The 19,834-nt window shown below is 39.0% G+C and overlaps 1 protein-coding gene across 1 annotated transcript in view; it reads right to left on the bottom strand.

The window, feature by feature from the left end:
* pik3cb (phosphatidylinositol-4,5-bisphosphate 3-kinase, catalytic subunit beta) overlaps positions 1 to 19,717 on the bottom strand; it is a 66,767-nt gene extending 47,050 nt beyond the window's left edge. The window contains exons 1-2 of the mRNA XM_042486215.1: positions 19,512 to 19,717; positions 2,942 to 3,020 (exon numbers count right to left, since the gene is read on the bottom strand). The gene's annotated coding sequence lies outside the window, so the exon portion shown is untranslated. The remainder of the gene's footprint in view (positions 1 to 2,941; positions 3,021 to 19,511) is intronic.
* Positions 19,718 to 19,834: the final 117 nt, after the last annotated feature.

Here is a 19,834-nt window from a genome sequence, read left to right as displayed (position 1 = left end):
ACACACTGTCCTGCCAAAGCATCCCTTTCTGTTTAACTATTAGTGTTGCACAAGCAAGCAAATGCTCTCTAAAAGAATCCATGCCAAATCCACAAATAAATCTCTTATTATAGAAAAATGAAAATATAATGTTGCATGCAAGTTAACTACCTTTCTTTACTCTCCATCTATAATTAGTTTACTACTGCAGCACATGTTCTATTGTCCAGATGAAAACAAACTCGGGTAGCGAGGTCAGTGCCATAAGGATAATGCCACCCAAACACACTCCTAAGAATGTGTCCGAGGGCAGGGCTTCCTAGGATTGTGTGAGTCAAAGTTTTTCAACGCACTGCTTGATGTGAATATTGAAGGGAAAAAACACTCAGGAGGTAAGCACAGATGTTGCTCATGTGTCTTATGAGAAGCTATGAAATGATGTTGCGGTGCCATTAAAAGTCGCTCTCCTCTGTGGTGATATTACTGCGGTGTCAGTGGGAAGATTGCTGGAGACAGAACGTAGCATGAGTAATTGGATCATGCCATTTTTCCACATTTGAGTAGGAGTGAAGGAAGAGGGGAGACAAACAGAGCGCAGGTGGGAGGCCTCTGTACTGATTATTGGTGGTTATTGGCCACCAGCACTGACTGACAGCAGGAAATGTGTTATTTTCATGCTGATGGATGTCGAAGCTGCACCTGCACTGCCACTTTTATAAAGCATTACAGCTGAGAGGACGAGGAAGTTAAGATGGTGTTTACTCTGCAAGTTCCCACAGTTAGCACAGATGCCATCGTGGTGAAAAAACAGCAGGAAATGAATAAAACTGAAAATTCCAGTCCGATCTCTTTAGGCTTTTGCCTACGTGCATATGCCTGAGGACAACAAAAAATACTTTCATTATTGATTTATCTGTTAACTACTGTAGCTGTAAAATGTTAGGGCTCTTTCACACATACCTTGTTTGGTATGGACTCTTTGACTTTTAAGTTGTATTGGAACTAAAATTACCGGTGAGACTACTCCCCAGACCATGGTCAAGACCAAAAAGCTGAATATTAGGCCAACAATAAGAGGCGGTCTCTGTCCACATCAAATTGAACCATGTTTTTTTTTTGTTTCTGGTGTTTTTTGATGGTCCAGACTTCCGGACCAATTACAAGAAGTTTTGGCAGGTTATTGTCAAGTGTTGAGTGTATTTTAACGCCTCAGTGAGGAGCGTGTGTGTGGTCTGGTAACACAGAGTGACAGTGGCTGTGCACAGAGCAAACAGGTGGGTGTGGCTCAGAGGTATGGAGCAGGTTATCCACTTATTGGAAGATTGTCAGTTTGATCCGAGGCTCCTCCAGTCCAGCAGACTGGCCAAAGTATCCTTTGCCAAGATACTAAACCCTCAAATTACTCCCAATGGCTGTGCGAATGTGGGTGGCACCTTGAATGGTAGCCTCAGCTGTGTGAATGGGTAAATGTGGCTCTGCAGTCAAAAAGTGCTTTGAGTGGTCGGAAGATTAGAGAGGCGCTACACAAGTGCAAGTCCATCACCATTTAAAAGTGTTGGTGATGTTGGATGTACATGTGTTGTGGAGAGGAGATGACTTTATATAAAGTCATTTGGAAAAAAATCATAAAAACTCAGACACTTTTCAATTGTTTTCAATAAGAGAGGCGATAAGAAAGGCAAGAACAGCCCATCTACAAACCTAGAGTGGCAGCTCACGTAGGTGATGAGCCCAGGGCGTAGGTATGTCATTTATAGTTCTTTAGTTCATTCGCATTTTTGCAATGTTTAACCACAACTAAACAGATCAAATGTATACAAAAATGCAAACCTAGGTATTGCATGTGGATTCTGGTGTGAAAAGGCCCTTAGAAAATCAGCAAATATTGCCATCACAGTTCACCAAACATCATGTTGCTTGTTTTATCCAATCTACAGTCCCAAACTCAAAAGGTATTCAGTTTGCTTTTAAAGAAGACTATTAAAAACAGCAAATACATTTAAGAAGCATTTTTACAAATAAAAACAACCTGACAATTCTGTCAATAAACCAATGAATTAACTGGCAAACTGTTTCGGTTCTCGTATGCTCAGAGGGCAAGGAGGCAGGAGGGCATGTGGTGACGACAGAAAAAAAGACTGTAAAGAACAAACTGTTCTGCACTTAAAAAGGCAGCAGACTCACACACTCCACTTGTGACAACCAGGACTTGAGCGCTAAACTGGGTCAGTAGTACTGAGAGTGCCACAGTTAAGTACTTTATTGCCATTCATGCTATCACTACATCTGCTCTAAAAAAGGACCTGCTCATAAGCTCACAGGGCAAGTACAGTGAGGGAGATAAAGCCCTTATATATACTTGTATGTATATATTTACACACATACAGCACTGCACATTATTTCCTGCACTAAGGGCACACTGTTACAGAAACAGCCCAAAGTCTGTCTAAAAATGACACAGGGTGCAATAACCAAATGACTGCCAGGTGCAGAAACAACTAAAATCAGATGACACTTAAGACTTTACACATGTTGACCAGAGCCAAGACAGATACAAAACAAAGTAAGAAGGCAAAAAGATGCTGATCATTTTCACAAAATGCCTACATGTAGTGACACAAGAAAAACAAAACAACAACATGAGACATGTTGTCCTGTCCAGACTATATCCAGACATTTAGCCAGTTAGGGAGGATCTAATGCATCAAAAATGATGCAGTGACAGTGTATTGAGGTGAGCTTATTGTGAAAAAAAAACAAAAACATGCTGGCTGACTTCCACACAAACCCCCCCTCGTCAGGACGAGGCCTACTCTCCCAGATTCCAGCCAAGTCAGCGCTCCATTCCTCCTCTCCCACTTAAACACAGAAACGCACATGCATATAACAGCATCACAGGTAAAGTAGGTCAAGATAATTACAAGATACAGCATGCACACACACATACACACACAGGTTTTACCTGCTGTTGCCTTAGTCTCTTATTTCCTGTGCCTCTGCTCCTGGCTGAGGGTGTCTGGATAGCGGCTGGGACACTGCATCTGATGGATGAGAGGACAAAATAAACTGTTAGGGGAGGGGGAACCCCACAAAATGTTACTCTAAAAGGTAAGTTTGGCTTTTATTCAACCTGGACAATACACTCCTCTCCCCTGTTTTTGTGTCCAAGTGACAAATGAGAACAACATTTTTTTTTAAAAAACTGATAGTGTTGAGGGAGAACGCTGTAGATGCTGTTTTTGCCACTGACAGGCTCAGATTGTTATTATAAGAATCCAACAACTACATGAAAGGATTCCTATGGGGACAGACTTTTTTTGTTCAACCAGTAACAGCCCCAAAATCGTCATTGCCAAACACGACAGAATCGATTTAAAGAAACGTAAATTTATCTACGTAAAACACACTTCATTTAAATCTGACAGAAACCAAGTAAAACTCACACAAACTCTCATGCTTCATCTTTCCACTGTTCCACTGATCACTAGCTCTGATTTTGGTTGAAATAAAGCCTTAATACACCCAGTTATTTTGAAAATATGTCGACTCTTTACACTCTAAAATTAATGTTTATTTAAATGTAGTCTGATGGGTTCAGTGATAGCAATTTTGGGGCTGTTGGTAAAACAAAACCAGCTCTAACTCTTCAGAAAGCTCTGTCTCTGTATGGATCCTTTCAATAATGTTGTCAGACAATTATGATAACAATTGATTTTATTGATTTCTATTATTATTCATTTTTATTACTGTTTGTTTCAGTTGTAACGTAATGTTATGCTGTCTTGGACCCCGGGAAGAATAGCTTGTCGCCTAGGCATCAGCTAATGGGGATCCTTAGAGTAAACAAATAAACAAATCTGAGCATGTCAGTGGCAAAAAATAGATGTATATTGACAGTGTGCACTTGCCCATTCACATTATATTGCAGCCTGTTTCACAGCCGCCAGCTGCAGCCCTCTCACTCAATACTGGACCATTTAAAAAAATGTTGCTCCCATTACTACGAAGTCACAAAAAAATAGGAAAAGGGATCCAGGTTGAAAATTATGAGCTTTCCCTTTAAGTGTGTGCTTATTCAAAATGTATGTAAGAAGAAGTTTAGACATTTAAATCATACATTTAAAACAATAAATAAATGGAAAGATGGGTTTTGCTCTGTGCGTGAGACTATGCACTCAACACACCAACACACCGGCTGTCCAGTTATTTGAGATAAGACAACAGAAAGTACAGAGTGCAGAATGCCCCCTCTGACCCCGTCCCTCTTTTCTTACAATCTGTTCTCTATGTTCCCTTTTCTGATACCCTAATCATTTCCCTTTCACTCAAGGTCACTGAGGAGATAATTTTAGAAATCCCTGAGAAAGCACATCACCTCTACAAGAATATTCCTCTGGCAGGTGTTTTTTATTGTGGAAAGACTGAAAACTAAAAACAGTCAGCCTCAACAACAAGCACATGTATCGGAGCAACATAATTTGAACACCATGCGTGGAAAACAACAGTGTATGATTCACCTTTTCCACTCAAGTCATGTTTTTCAGTCCTAACAGCAAACAAAATAAAATGATTGCGTGTAACAACTGCTGATATTGACATATTCACTGTACCCTGAAGTGGTAAAAAAGCCAAGTAAAGACATGCTATTTTTCATTGAGAGAGTAAAATGCCTCATGGTCGAAAGAAAACACCAATCACACCTACAAGAAAGTCTGAGTCACATCTTCAAGGTGTTTTAGAAAAGTCTTGCGTAAAGAATCTGAAGTGCCAAAAGGAATTCCATTTTGCAATCAAGCAGAAGTCCTTTTTTAAGAAATCTTTGAGCCAAAATATATGAACATCCAGGAGAATTGAATTTTTTTTTTAAAGGAATACTTCACCACCCAAATGACCATTTTATATCAATTACTCACCCTGTGTTATGTTGAATTTGTGAAGAAAAAAACGTTTTCCCGCATGTCTCTGGTGATCAAAGAATCCAAGACAGAGAAAATTCTTGATGAGTTGAAGTCATAGGCATCCACGTCAGACAACAGCAAAACTATATCAAAATACAAACTCTTAAAAAACTCTTGCAGTATAATCAAAGCCTCATTGTCAAAATGGTCATTTGGGTGGCGAAGTATGAGTAACTGATGGTCATTTGTGGGGTTACACAATAGAACAATAACTATTTATCTGTCAATGTGTATACTTTCCTTGTTTTAATTTTACCAGATAATATTTGTATAAATGAAGTTAACTGAAGTTTGAAACAAGTTCAAACATTTACCTTTGTTTTCCCACTAAGTGCAGTAATAACGGCAACATCTTAAATATTAGCAGATTAATCCATTGGATGATCAAAAGAAAATTAACTGGCACCGATTTTGGTTATCTACCAACTGTCTTTTTTCTATTAAAAATGATTGAAATGTCTCAAATCAACTTTTTGTCATGTATAAGAGAATATTGGATTAGCTTTAAAATGGTGGTGGGGTAAAACTGGGAATTTAAAGATGCCATCATGGGTGTTTTAAGACAATTTATGCAGAAAACAATTTATAGATTTTCCAAGGTAATAATCATCTGATTGATCATAAAGGAAATATTGCTTGCAGCTATAATACCAGTTATATTAGAGGCATTTCAACGAAAAAAATATCCATTTGTTGTGTTGCACGATTATTGCGTCACTTGCTGTGTCGCAAGACTGTTTACATAACACGCAGACAGGAGAAGCCTGTGTTCTGAAGAGGCATGGTGGAAGCAGAGAGGACGTTTTGTATGAAAACTTCAAAAGTTTGGGAGCACTTCACGTTATGCAAAACAAGGAAGTGCGTTAGCTGCCAAATATGCAAAAGTGACACGGCACGGCACGGCACGGCACGCAAGCACGACGGTTATGATGCAGCATCTAAAGCATAAGTGAGTAGGCGAGCTTAAAGGCATGTAAGTCTCGACAAAAAACCACCTATGTTCAGTTTTAAAGTAAGGAAATGTAACGGCTTGTTGTAAAAGCGGTCAGCATTTCATTTTTGAATTGCTTCATATTTGATTTTAGAGTTATTTATTATTTATAATTTAATATAATTTTGACAGCTCAGGGATGTTCAAGCAACCGCCTGTTTCTGCACTTTTTGCACTGTTGTCAGTGATAATCTGTTTTTGAACAAAGTGATGAGAGAAAAAAAATGCTTATTTTAGTATTATTTCTATTTTTATTTTTTAGAATCAGATTCACTGATTAATCGAAAAAATAATTGACCGATTAATCGATTATCAGAATAATCATCTGACTTCTGGAGAGTCTTATCAACTGAACCTAAAATACAAACTGCAACATCAAAAATGAAGGACATGACCTCTGTATGTGCAGACAAAGTGCCCATGGCAGTCCATAGGCCTCTCCATCAGTACCATCTGCCTGCAGTTCAAAGAGCAGCAGCATGGAAACCAAGATGTGATCTGAGCGATACGGTAAACAAATATACCGTGGGGTAAAAACACAGTGACGCCATGCAGATTGATGACACGCAATGCACACACTCTGATTGAGGCCAGTAAACTTCCTGTTCTTCCCCAGTGGTTAAGATGCTCTATCTTGTTTACCAGGGTGTGACACAAAGAGATTCCCAAAAACAACTGTGGTGGGAGAGTGTGTGATTCAAGGATGTCTTATGTAAAGGCACACTGATATTCATACCCTTGAGGTTGAAGATAAATTCATAGAAAGAGGTGAGATACTGAGTTTCCCACGAAAACAGCCACAGAAGTTATTTTGTGTAGTTTCCGCACACAACTACAGCAAAACCGCATATGGGATGACCAGTTCCAGGAAGTGCACTGTTTAACGCAGTGATAAAATCTCAGGCCAGAGACAGTCAATGTTTAACTCCCCGACTGGTTTTAGCTCAAAGCATCACATGATCCACAGCAAGTGTGTGTGTGTGTGTGTGTGTGTGTGTGTGTGTGTGTGTGTGTGTGTGTGTGTGTGTGTGTGATTTTAGGAAAATTTGAGAGGGAAACAAACAGAGGATTCTGCATGTAGTGGATCATTGATGATGTTTTAGCTGGGGGGCTGACCCCAAAGTTAGCTTGGCCACAGATCTCTGGAAAACACTTCCCCTCGACGTCAATGGGTTTTTGGGCTGAAGCTGAAAATATTCTGTGATTTAAAAATAGATTATAAGAGATGACTGACTTCCCCCACCGATTTCTAAAAGGATTTATTTGAAGCCCTAAGTCTGAGTTTGTTGCTCACCATTACTTTTGTCTTGTTTTTTGTCCCCAGACATGAGAAAAATCCAAATGTCCAACCACATAATTGTCCTCTTATAGACTCAATTCCCCATTAACGGACAACAACTTTCATCCTCAGCAAGAACACACATGAATATAGCTGGTAAGATCCTAACATGATGTAAAAAGGTCTACTGACCTTAATAGAAGTAGATCTGGGTCAGACTCAGTGTGGACATATTTGTTATGTGAGATTATCTGAACATAACAAAAGAGTTTCACTTATAACAAGAAGCATAAATGCAACAAAAAGCTAATGCTAAGCTAAACGCCGACAAAGATTACATTCCTCTGCAATTAAAAAAGTTACAATTGAGAAAAGTATAAAAAGTTTATTTGTTATGAAATGTCATTTCTGATTACAGCATAATGAGTCACAGGGGTTCAATTTTTTTGACAAAACCAACAGCTCAATTTCTATGGCTTTAGCCATTTGTAATCTACTTTATTATTGAAAAAGTTGAGTTCTAGTTTATTTAAAGTTAATGCTACTTTATATAAACTGAAAGAATTTAATGAAGAATAAATTAAATTGTTTTAAAACTGAGTTTAGCTGAACACAAGACACCAAACTGAGAAATTATTTGTACGTCTGGTGTGTGTGTGGGTTGTAAGGAAAATGGAAAATGCAAAGCATTTAATTTGGTGTTCATGGCACATTGTAATGAAGCAAATGATGGATTATTGGAAACTCCCGATCTGTTCTTTATTTGCAAGGAATAAAGGAAGGAATTATGTATGTTTTTGTTTTAAGTGGTTAATTTCCAGTTTTAGTTGGTTAAGTTAACTTCCTTTTTTAGATTAACGACCAGGCAGCCAGGGATGATCAAGTTATTTCTGAGAAAAACAGTGTGTCCAGTGTGGTTTTGTATGCAAAAACGAATTGAGCTAATGCACACACACACACTTCTCTGTACAGGAGAACTAAATGACCTAACGTACAAACACATGCATTGAAAGAAAAAAAGGGTTTCTCAGAAAATTGTTGTCACTCGTATCATTGTACAAACACTACAATAAGAATCTAACTTTGATATGACTTTCTCTGAAAACACTCTCCCTCTCACACACACACCCTTCCTCCCCTCCACCCATCCTCTGGTACAGGAATCTGAAGAATGCACAATCCTAAAAAGCGTCTCACTCTCCCTCACCTCGTCTGCCAATATGCCCTCTATTTCTCATTGCGTTGGTCATGTGGGCCAGTCTAACGGGCAGCCAGCCTTTACCTTTCATAAATATCCTTAACTTTCCTTCAACCTTCAGGCCATAAAGGACAGGTGAGAGTTCCTATTATAAACAGGTGCTGCTGTTTTTTTTCCAAGGCCTGAAGGGTTGCATAATAAACCAAGGGCACTCCCTGTCCTTAGACAACGCCATTGTCTTTTTACTGTGCCTTGAGATGACTTAACCCCGGGGCCTAAACATAAGCAAATATAGCATGGATATACTATAGACAGGGTTCCTGCAGCATACAGCAGCTTAGACTTTTTAAGACTTTTAAGACCAATTTACTAATAACCAAAATTGAACAAATACACTTTTATTTTGCCCGAATGTTTATTGTAACAAAATTGTGACTTTTTTGTCCACTGAAATCGTTAATTATCTCCGTCAAATGTTGTAAAAATAACCCTTTTTAGAGTGGAACACATGGAAGACAATGAATATATTATGTTATTTGTTATCATAAAGTATTTATTTAGTTAACCAATAGAAGTTGAAAATATCTGGGATTTCTGGCCTGTTTTAGGGACGATTTTGTGTTTCTCAATCTGCATGTGAGATTCCATTGCTTGGATTCCCATCAGGGTTGGAAATTAGCACCAGCTACCAGCCAAATGCTGGTAAAATATGCAAGTGGCTGCTAGCTTTGCTCTCCTTACTAGCCAAAAAAAAAAAAAGTCTTCTATTGGGTGGCTGATTGATTTTGGAATACATGAGCCACAGTGACAGGTGGACAAAAAAAGTTAATTTCCCATCACTAGGAGTTTAAGAAAAACATTTTTAATTAAATTATTTAAACAAAATTTACAATGCGGTGTCTGAAAAAAGATTCATAAAATCCTGCTTCCCATGTCTGAACATTTTTAAGACTTGAAAGATTAATTTAAGTCAATTTAGAACCAATTAAGACCTTATTTTTAGATAAATGAATTCAATGCCTTTTAAGACTTTTTGAGGATCCAAGGGAACCCTAACTGTAGATCAGAACCAGAATCACAAATACTGATCCCCAAATCAGTAATTGGGATACATTAAAGTTGCTCTTAAGGTTGCATACGGTTTATGTTTGAAGCAATACTTGTACCAGTACTGGTACCCCACTACCCAGTTGTACCTTTCTGTGGTACTTGACTTTCTCTGTAATAATACTTTAATAAATAGCCCTAGTAATAGCACTTTACTTATGTTAGCTGCAATTTTAAACTCCAGGTGCCAAATTACTTTTAACTCTTAAACATTATTATTAGACACTTTGTACTTTATTTTCACTTATTTGATGCTCTGTTGTTTTCTTTTTTTTGCTACTGTATTTTTGGAGCAATCTGGCACAGGAATTTCCTTTGGGATTAATAAAGTTCTATCTTATCTTAAAAAAATATTTTTTTAAACAAGCTGCAGGGGTGATATATTGTACTAAATTGCAATAATAGCAATGACATAAGGCTATTACTAAAATAACACAGAAAAGAAAATAGACCACACGCCAAAACTATCTATTCAGATCAGCAGTGCAGCAACAGTTTCGGCTTTGCTGGAGGCTGACGGCTATGGAGCGGCTGACAAAGTGGCGTCAGAGCTCCGAGGATGGATTTCAGGATTTGGGGCACTTCGCAGCACGTCTGCCTTTTGTCTTAACGTGGCATTCTCAGCCAGATGAGCTCTAAGGTACCAACATTTATTCAACAAGAATCAGTACTCGGTACTATCAACATAATTTTTTGGTACACTAAAAAGAGTTCAGTATAAACCCCTGTTGGCCACAATTATTACAACTTCCATAATAAATATGTCCAAATATGTGCATGTTTTAAATGCAAGGATGTTTATGTTGACACACAATAAAAGAAAAACTCAAAGGCGAAACAGAATAAAGTGACAACTACTTTTGTCAAGCTTATCAGTATAGCACAAGATGTCAACAAAGTGTTAAAAACTACTGAAAAATAAATGTCCACTGAAAGGATCACAATCAAGATTTAAGCCTCTGGGAAATTTCAAATAAAGACGATTTAGGTAATGAGCTCAAAACATGCAAAAGGAATGCAGGAGGAATGCAACAGTACACACATTTCACGCACTCGCCAAACCAAGTGTGGTCTGAAGAGCCATTAACATTTGACTGTGCGTCATCACCGCCTCACCGTAAACAAAAGAGCGCTGTCCGCTCATTTCTAAAAACAATACACTCCCACTCATTAGCGCAGTGGGACGTTCATAACCCTGCATCACAGAGAAACATGAGAAACACACACACAGAGGAGGTCCACTGTCATCAAAATTACAAGCGTTTAATGTGAAGTCTTTGAGTCAATGCATGTGTGTGGTGTCTGAGCATGCCCATGGCCTTTACCCACTCCTTCCCCTTGTCTCTCTTTATTTAGCACTTGCTTCAATCTCTATTTTTAGGTGCTATTGTGAAGCTGCCCTTACGTGGGTGGAGCATGAGTGTGTCTGTATGTGTATTCTGAAAAGTTCCCCTCGGACGCTGTAAATCAGTTACCTTCCGGCTGCCTGGCTGAGCAAAGGTCTGGGGTACAGAACAGTTGATCGCTCAAAAGACCCACACACCAGCACAACTCGAGACCAAACTGTCATTAAAACGCAGACACACAATGATGCAACTTGCTGATATCGGTTATAAGTCATATAGTTTTACAAGATGTCGGGAAAAAGAAAAGAGACAGAGATAAAATCAACTCAACACCTGCCAGACTTGTGGACTTAATGAAGCCGTGACATCAAGAGGACAGCAGGAAGCCGGATGACAAATGTCATCGTCACTTTCTCAGAAGATTTCCGCACTTAACAAGCCTGATATCGGGAGAACGGGGTGCTAAAACTGAACACTGTGCAGCTTATTGTGAGAACACTCTTTTTAAAACTGCTATAATCATGTTTAAAGCAGGAAAAAAATCATTAAAAAATGTTTTGTGACAGGGAGAGGGGTTCTAATTTAAGAGAATTTAATTTAAAAAAATAATGTGTTCATACAACTAAAAAGAGTCTGTGTATTTCAGTGTAGGTGGACTTGGGTGATGGGTTGAAGCAAAGCATGAACATAAATCAATTTTTAAAAAACATACAGGTATATGGATTAGGAAAGGTTGTGTTAGGGGTGTTTGTATTTATTTTGTAACACTGGGGGATATCTGTATCGTAAATAAACCTGGGATAGTTATTTATTTATTTAATTTGGTGGTAAGTAAACTGGGGATGGTTGTTTGTACACTAGTTGTAAATAAATTTGGGAATTTGTTGACATAATATATGAATTAAAAGAAAAAAGCGAGAAAGGGGTATATAAGTTTTACTTCTACCTACTCCTTTTTGGACACTGTACTTTGTTTGTTTGTTTATAATATGTTTTAATTTTTGGTTCAAAATAAAGTCATCCATTCATTCATCAATCATTATCTCGCATTCATTTATTGTTTTATTCCAAAAGCTCGCCGTACTGTATCCCCTCCATGTCATCTTATGCAATCTGTGAACAGACACTTAAAGCAACATGTTTATATGTATAAATTGTAATCACTTTTCAGATTTGTGTGGGTGGAGGAATGCTGGCAAGATGGCAGCCTGCGAACGCATCTCCGTACAGATGCAACATGCACATTGAACCATAGGGCTTTATGCATATGAAGATATCACAAGGCTCGACACGCGCTCTCAACAGAATGTGTGTGGGACAGAGTGTGCATGCGTCATCAGCAGTTGCAGACTGGGACCTGCGCTGGGAGGAAGCGTTGTCATAGAGATGTGAAGCTGAGGTTTGGCCCTATCAGGTTACAGAGTGGAGGATGGAGCCCCCCCCCCGCCCCCCCAGGGTGGCAGCATAACCCAACGCTATCTGTGCATCTAGGGTTGCGGCGGGTACTGCGTAAAGGTACAGTATCTGGGAGGAGACAACGAACAATCACTGCAACCTCAAGTGTTATAACGCAGAAGCCTGGTTCTTTTGTTACAAAGTTTTTGTTTGATATGTTTACTTCAACTTTTTCTCTTGTATTTTAAGTGTTCGTTCATTAGCCAGAAGGCTTCTTCCTCTAATCACACTCTTTCTTTTTAAAAGTCCATCTTGGCTCAGATACAGAATAATTGAAGACTTTAATTGGAACATCTGTTATGTGTTTAAATTGTCGTTTTCCATTCAGTAATAGCTTGCGCCAAAAAAAACAAAAAAAAAACCCAACTGCACATCAGATAGCAACACTGTTTGTTAGAGAATTTGCAAATGTCATTGGCCTAATGTAGGTAACACCAGATACTGAGGGATTTCACAGTTATGTATTAAGAGACAAGCATATAAATGTAAGAAATATTTCTTTGCTTTTGCTGATTTATATGCATTTGTCTCCACTGTAGTATCAACAAAGGTTTCAGTGGGTTTTAACTGAATATTCATACAAGATTAACTTTGCTGTGAGAGAAGGTTACACACAGCAGCCCAAAACACTGGACTGTTGCAACAGACGGTCTATTAAGCATGTTGCCTGCCTTACTATACCTCAGATATTTGCTCACTCAGCAAACTTTGACACCTGAAATCATCAAACGTCTTGCAACCAGACTTTGTCTATGTATAATTTAGCTGAATTACATCATTAAATTAAAATGTTTCCCTCTATATGAAATGTATCAGATTTAGGACAAAACGGGCACAACAATTTAGCTTCATTTTCATGACCAAATTCCCAGACGACAGTCTCATGTGACAAAATCCATACCATTAATCAGCATCTCAGCTATAGACAGCAACATGAAATGTGACACAGACACACTATGTGGATGCTCCTCACATTAGATGTGCTGCAAATATAGACCATGGGAACATACAGCATGTGAATTGCGTGCATAAAATAAAGCCTGATTAAATTCTGTTGACATGGTGGTGCCACTGCGACTTAAGATACAGATGTATATGTCAAATGGGTAACTCAAATACAGCCAAGTGATAGCCTGGATATCCCCATGCTTTTCTACAGGCAGTACAGCCAAGAGTGCTTCACAGCTGATCCAAGACTAGCTGTGGTCTGCACGACCCCAGTGCCCTCAAATAGTGCTGTAACAATACTGGAATCTCTAACTTTGAAGCAAGACTCATCAAAATGTTAATGTTTTAATACAATTTTCCAAATTATGGGGGAAATTATGTGCATACAATTTTAATTGTATTCATAGAAATATTCAGAATCAATATCAACTGATATTTTTGCGAACACGACATTAAACTTAAGTATACAGGAAGTGCACATATTGTTTTAGGCACAATTTGAGAGTCTTAACTGGACATTGTACCTTGTATGACATGCTACTCTGATATTTGATCATCTGTAATGTTGATCATGTAATTATCGTCATCACTGTTTGACTCACTAGCAGAATGACTTACTGACTCATTCTCCTGTCTGACGTGCTCAAATTTACAAAAGTCAAGCAATGGACATGTTGGAGAAGAAACATGAATGGACGTAGAAATACAACTCAGTTTCTATGGTAATGTGCTACAACTGGGAGCTGACAGCTGGACAGCAACCTCTCTGATGGGAGAAGACACCAAATGTACAGCACTGTTTTCTCAACAGTACCATTTATAGTTTGTGGAGCTGCTGAATACGATGCTGTTTATCAGTTGATTTTCAAGTCCAATAAACCGCAACAGCAACACACCATAAAGAAACACGAGTCTGTGGGTCTCATGTTGAGGGAGTCCGCACTTCCTGCATGCATAAGTGACAGGAGATACCGATGTTATTTCCATTTGGTAACTGGAGAGTATTTTCTTCGAATTTTGTTCACAATCGGTAAACGGAAAGCGAGAGTGCGTTTGCTTGCACCACAACATAAACATGCTATTGGTGAACAGAAGGATGCTGCTGTCAAGCCCTGAGTATTGCATTAAGACTGCAGAATGTGCATAAATATAACCATGCCTGCTTTGGATGCATCTTATTGTTTTTACAATCAAATTTACTGTGTTTCTGCTCTGTGTGCAAATTCCTCACTTAGATTGAGTTAAAAGGAAGCATTAATTTATGATGTTACAGTTTTTCTTTCTGTTTTATTTCACTGTACCCTCTCTGGCATTTCTCTCTCTGTTCATCTCGTCTCTCTGTCCCTCTCCTGCTGTCTTCCCTGCATTCTTTGGCAGGTTTGGGCCTGCTGAGCAGCAAAGTGAAGAATTCCAGCAGGCTGCTCTCATCTCACAGTCAGTCACATTTCTTGCTATGGCAATTTCCATTCTATGTATAGCAGTAAGGTACAGTTTGCACATACTTTTGAGTGATTACTGAAGGTTCCCTTTTCTCAGGCAATACTGGTAGCAGGCTAGATCAGATTGTGAGGCTCAAAAAAGACAATAGTTTTCACGCAGGCTGGCAGACAAATTGTGCAAGCCAGCTTTCGCATACACACACAAAAAAACATCAACTGACTCCCTTTCATTCTACTCTTTCGGTGGATGTTACACAACCCTTTCACTGTAATGAGAGGTGATTACTTTAAAAGTATTACAGCAGGAAGTGTGCATGAGTGTGAGAGAGTGAGGCAGGAGAAAAGACAGAAGATAATGGGGAGAGTGAACACCATGAGTGACGCACGTGCACACACACACACACACACACACACAGGTGTTCAGACTAAACAAAGACACTGATAATAGAATTTATGATGCACAAGTGAGTTTCCTGAAAAAAATATGTAGGTGTTTCATGTAAATGAGTACTTAGAACAAATACCCTGAAAAACACAGCTTTTTCTTTAATGGACCACTGCTTGGTCTCTATGCAGTTCAATAACGCTGCCTTTCAGAGCTCAGGGGAAATTAAGCAGCATTTGAACACAGCAGGCAATCAGTGAGACAGAAACTCAAAGGGTAGGGAGTAGGGATCGAACAATATTGGTTTTTCAGGGCCGTTACCGATTATTTGTAGTTAATAAAACAGACAACCGATAACCAAAATACATGTGTTATAAAAATGAAAATATTTCTGTCATTATTTAGAATTTGTAAAATAACAAAACTTAGTTTAAATGCCTTTGGAAAAAGTTTCATGTACAGAAAGTGCCCAGCACTTGTGAAAATTTAAATAAAAATGAATAAATAACAATAGCTCCCTGAGGTTTTACAAAGTAAAAGTTTCTCCCATGCTGTTCACTTTCTTTGCACTTTTTAATTAATTAGTTTTATCAGTGATAATTAAAATAAAATGCTAATACAGATAATCGGCAAAATGCCAAATATCGGCCCCAATAATCAACCATGCCGATAATCTGTTGATCCCTTGTAGGGAGCAAACATGTTAGGCAAAAATTAGCTGGTCAAGGATGACTCAGTCAGTACACACAAACATCCTGATCCGACACTGTGCACAGACACACTGATAATAATTATTCTCTATAATGAGCCTTCAAAAACCACCTTTTCTTATTTTTTGTTTTCTTATCCTGTCAAACACACAAAGTGCTTTGACACTACTTCTCACATTCACCCAATACACAGGCCAGTTTTTAAACACTCATACACAATTACTCACTAATGGTACAGCAATCTGAAGCAATTTGGGGTCCACAACAGCATCCGGACTGGAGGAGGCGGGGATCAAACCATTATGATTACTACCCTGAACATTTTGTTTTAATGCTATTATTTTAGTATCTCTTTATTTACAGTGCGCTCTGTAAGTATTAAGTGTAGTATAAAGTATACACCAGCACATTTGACTTGAAATGAAACAATGACTAAAGCATTTGAGTGTTGACTTTAAGCTTTCCCACAAGGTTCACCCGGTGTGATGTGAGCGCCCTTAAAGTTTTAAGTCAGCATTATCGCCTCACAGTCATTGTTTTTATTTGAAATCCAACATGGTGGAGCAGAGCCAAAACTATGAAAAATATATCACTGTCCAAATACTTACAGACTGTTCTGTGCGTTTACTTTTTACCATGCTGCAATATACCAGCACACCCTGCTGTTTTGATGTGCTTTACTGTAAGCGTCTTTGTGATCAGCCAGTGATGCACGCTACACCAATATCATGTTGTTCTGATTACTGACGCCAAACACGCTAAAGGAAGTGTGGTTGTATTAGCCACAGGCTTCTTTGCTCTAAGCTTTACCTCACAGTTTCACCATGCTGTTGGTCCCAAAGACCAGGCACATACTTCAGTCCACCCCTCTCTCTCTGTTACATCAGCCTCAAACTCCCTGAATCCTCCAAGTTGTTCAATCCCAAGCTACGATACAAAATCAGAAGTCTTCCACAGAAAATAACCTCATTTAACAGTACTGTTCAGCTATGTAAGGCAGACAACACAGGACATGGACGTCATCACAGTTGCAAAACTTCTCTTTTTTTGTGTGTGTGGGACACTTATTTAGAATTCTGTCTTCATTTGTACCCAGATTCTCGGGAGGCCTGCTTTGGGACTAAATCTGGCTTGGAGTAAATAGCTGCATTGTTGGCTGATGTCTGTGGAGTGACGTCAGTTGGTCTTATCAGTGTTCTCTAACTTTACTTCAGAGGGGGCCTGACAACACACCTCGCCCAGCACAGGGAGGCCGGGACCATTGCCTGATCGAAATAACATTTTGGAAGGCGTCAGCTTGGTAACAATGCTTCAGAAAGTGGTAGTGTTGTGTGTAAATGCAAAAATTAACAGCACAAATGGCTTAATCTTTTAGGAAACTCCTTTTGTAACATGCAAGATTCTTCCTCTGAAAACATCTATACAAGCATGAGTGATCAACTGCGTGGGACAGCACAGGTGGAAATGTGGGTGACCTGTTGTCAAGACGCCTTAAAATGCATCACTGTGACAAATATCTCCAAAAATGAAGACTAATGAACAGTCAAATCTTCTTGAAGGTTATGTGTGTTGTGTGTGTGTTTCAGTTTTACAAACAATCAAATGCGAAATGTCAGATTGAGTCTCGCATCACTTAAAATTCAGTCAGCCACAACAGCTTCCCCCGTCACCTGGAACACGTTCAGTGAGGTGATAGGGATAAAGACCCAGGTTGTGGTACTGAATAAAGTACATTTATATCACAATACCGTATAGTGTGCATTAAACTGAGATAAAATAAGCACATAGACTGCTTGTTTTTAATTAATACCAATAGTTGAATCATAAAAATATGATAACAATAAAATATAACCATTAAGCACTACTGCTCATCACTTTGCAACATTACCGCCAAATATTTGCTGATTGAACAAACTTGCATCATACACCACCTTCATGCTCAACCCTCGGGCTTGGTGCTGAGGACATGCTGTCACTGAGGGCACCGATGTAAACACACACACCTTGTCAACAAACCTGCATTTGTTACATTGTCCTTATGTTGCCTGATATTATCACCACAGACCTACTGACTACCTCCGCTGACACAGACTGAGCTCAAACTCTGACTCAGAAATGCTTTTCTGATGGCCGATTCTGAGCACAGGGGACTTTTTAGTAAAACTCAACCTCAGGACGTGTAAGGAACACAAACAAGTGAGCACACACAAAATCAGACACAATTTCCCCACATACAGGTAATAAACGAGCAACACAGTTGGCACTGATCCAGTACATTTGCTGAGAAAGTGGATGACAGAGTTACTCAACATGCCAAAACCTGAATCCACATTACAATAACTCTAATGAAGTGGCCTAGTCACCCATTTTTTTTTTTTTTGGCAAATACTTAAAACAGGCTCCTTGCATCCTTTGGGCAAATTGTTATTGCCCAATGCAACAACATTTGAAAGATGAAACAGATTAAATGACAGCTTGGGACAAGCACTGTGCCAAAACTCAGTCAAAAATAAGTATAACTCTTGATTCATCCAGATTTTTATGAATCAGCTTGAGTTCCACTACATCAGGAGGAGCGTGCAATTTAACGCAGCAGCTAGACTGTACTGAGGACATTTCGCCTGCGCTGACTTCTGCCTCTAAATGAAATAAAACCAAAAAGTTATTATAGAAATGGCAGAAAAGCTGACTATATGAATCTCCCTCTTAAGTTTCATATCCTCTTTATTTGGCTCTGTTGTCTGTCCATTTCCCAACAATGAAAGACACATAGCTGTCATCAGTGACACAGTTTCGAGTAAGTGGTGTGTCCCAGTGATCCCTTAGACTATTTTTGTCTTTTGATCACTTTTTCCTGACATTTGAACCAGAGGATACAGATCAAAATGAGAAAAATAATAGTTGAAAAGGTTGCTCTCACTTCAATTCAAAATAAATGATGGCAAAAACATCATGCAGATTGCCAAACAGTAAGAAGGAATTTGATAAAAAGGAAACTTTTTAGGAGGACATAAAATATAAAACTACACAAAAACTACCGCAAAGTCCAAGTTTAGAGAACCTGAGATAAATATGGCTTGAAATAATTAAAATACCTGTGATTGTCGTTCAAATAGGAAAAATTAGCACACACTCCCCCAGAAAAAAGGCAACAATACGATTAGAAATCAAGCAGTTGTGCTGAGGTATATAATCACTCGCTGCACTGTTCTCATGAGGGGGAACTGCCCTGAACAAACTCCGTCTAAAAATCTTGTAAGTTTGTTGTTGACTCGTTGAGCAGCTTAAGTCAACAACTCTGTTGACAATTTTTGGATCCTTAACAAATCCACAGGGTTTCCTGCTTTATTCGGCGTGCACTTATTCTCAGGAGAAAGTCTCAATTCACTGTAACTCAAAAAAAAACGTGTTCGTCACCGCCACCCATTACAATTCATTTTTGTGAAAATTGGACAAAAAACAACCGACAAAACGACTCCACCTGGTGAATTTTACCCGGATAATGACCGATAAACAAATTATATGGCTAAATGTCGAAATAAAATGTGAGTTATGAAGTTATGCTCTCTAAGGCAGGGTTATGATTTTCATATAAACAGCCTAAGCAACGCGGCATTCAATTGACAGATTGATAAAGGGAGTTTGGCAGGTAGTCCTTACTCGCAGGAAAGTACGGGACTAAAATCTGTCCCGTGAGAAAACAAGTGGAGACTCACCTTTAGTCGCTCGGTCGTTGAAGAATGAACCGGGCGAACAAACAGCCGAAAGTTAATACCGCTGGTATGTCTTCACGGTAGAGTAGTTTCACGTACAGAAACTGTGTGTGACATACGACCCACGGCCGCAGCTGTCTGTCCGCGTACGCAGGACTGAGACCTCGCAGGTGGACAGGAGCGCGGTCCTGCTTCCTGTTTGTTTCAAGATGTTAATCACCACCGCTGCTTTTTCCTCCGCCAGCGCTCCCTCCGCCGCCACTGTCAAGTCTGAGAGAGGAGGAGAAAAATAGGACCTCCGCTGAGTGAATTCAAAATAAAAAAAA

Source organism: Plectropomus leopardus, chromosome 5 (assembly GCF_008729295.1).
Source record: "Plectropomus leopardus isolate mb chromosome 5, YSFRI_Pleo_2.0, whole genome shotgun sequence".
Taxonomy (NCBI): Eukaryota; Metazoa; Chordata; class Actinopteri; order Perciformes; family Serranidae; genus Plectropomus; species Plectropomus leopardus.
This window is presented reverse-complemented; position numbering and strand designations above follow the sequence as displayed.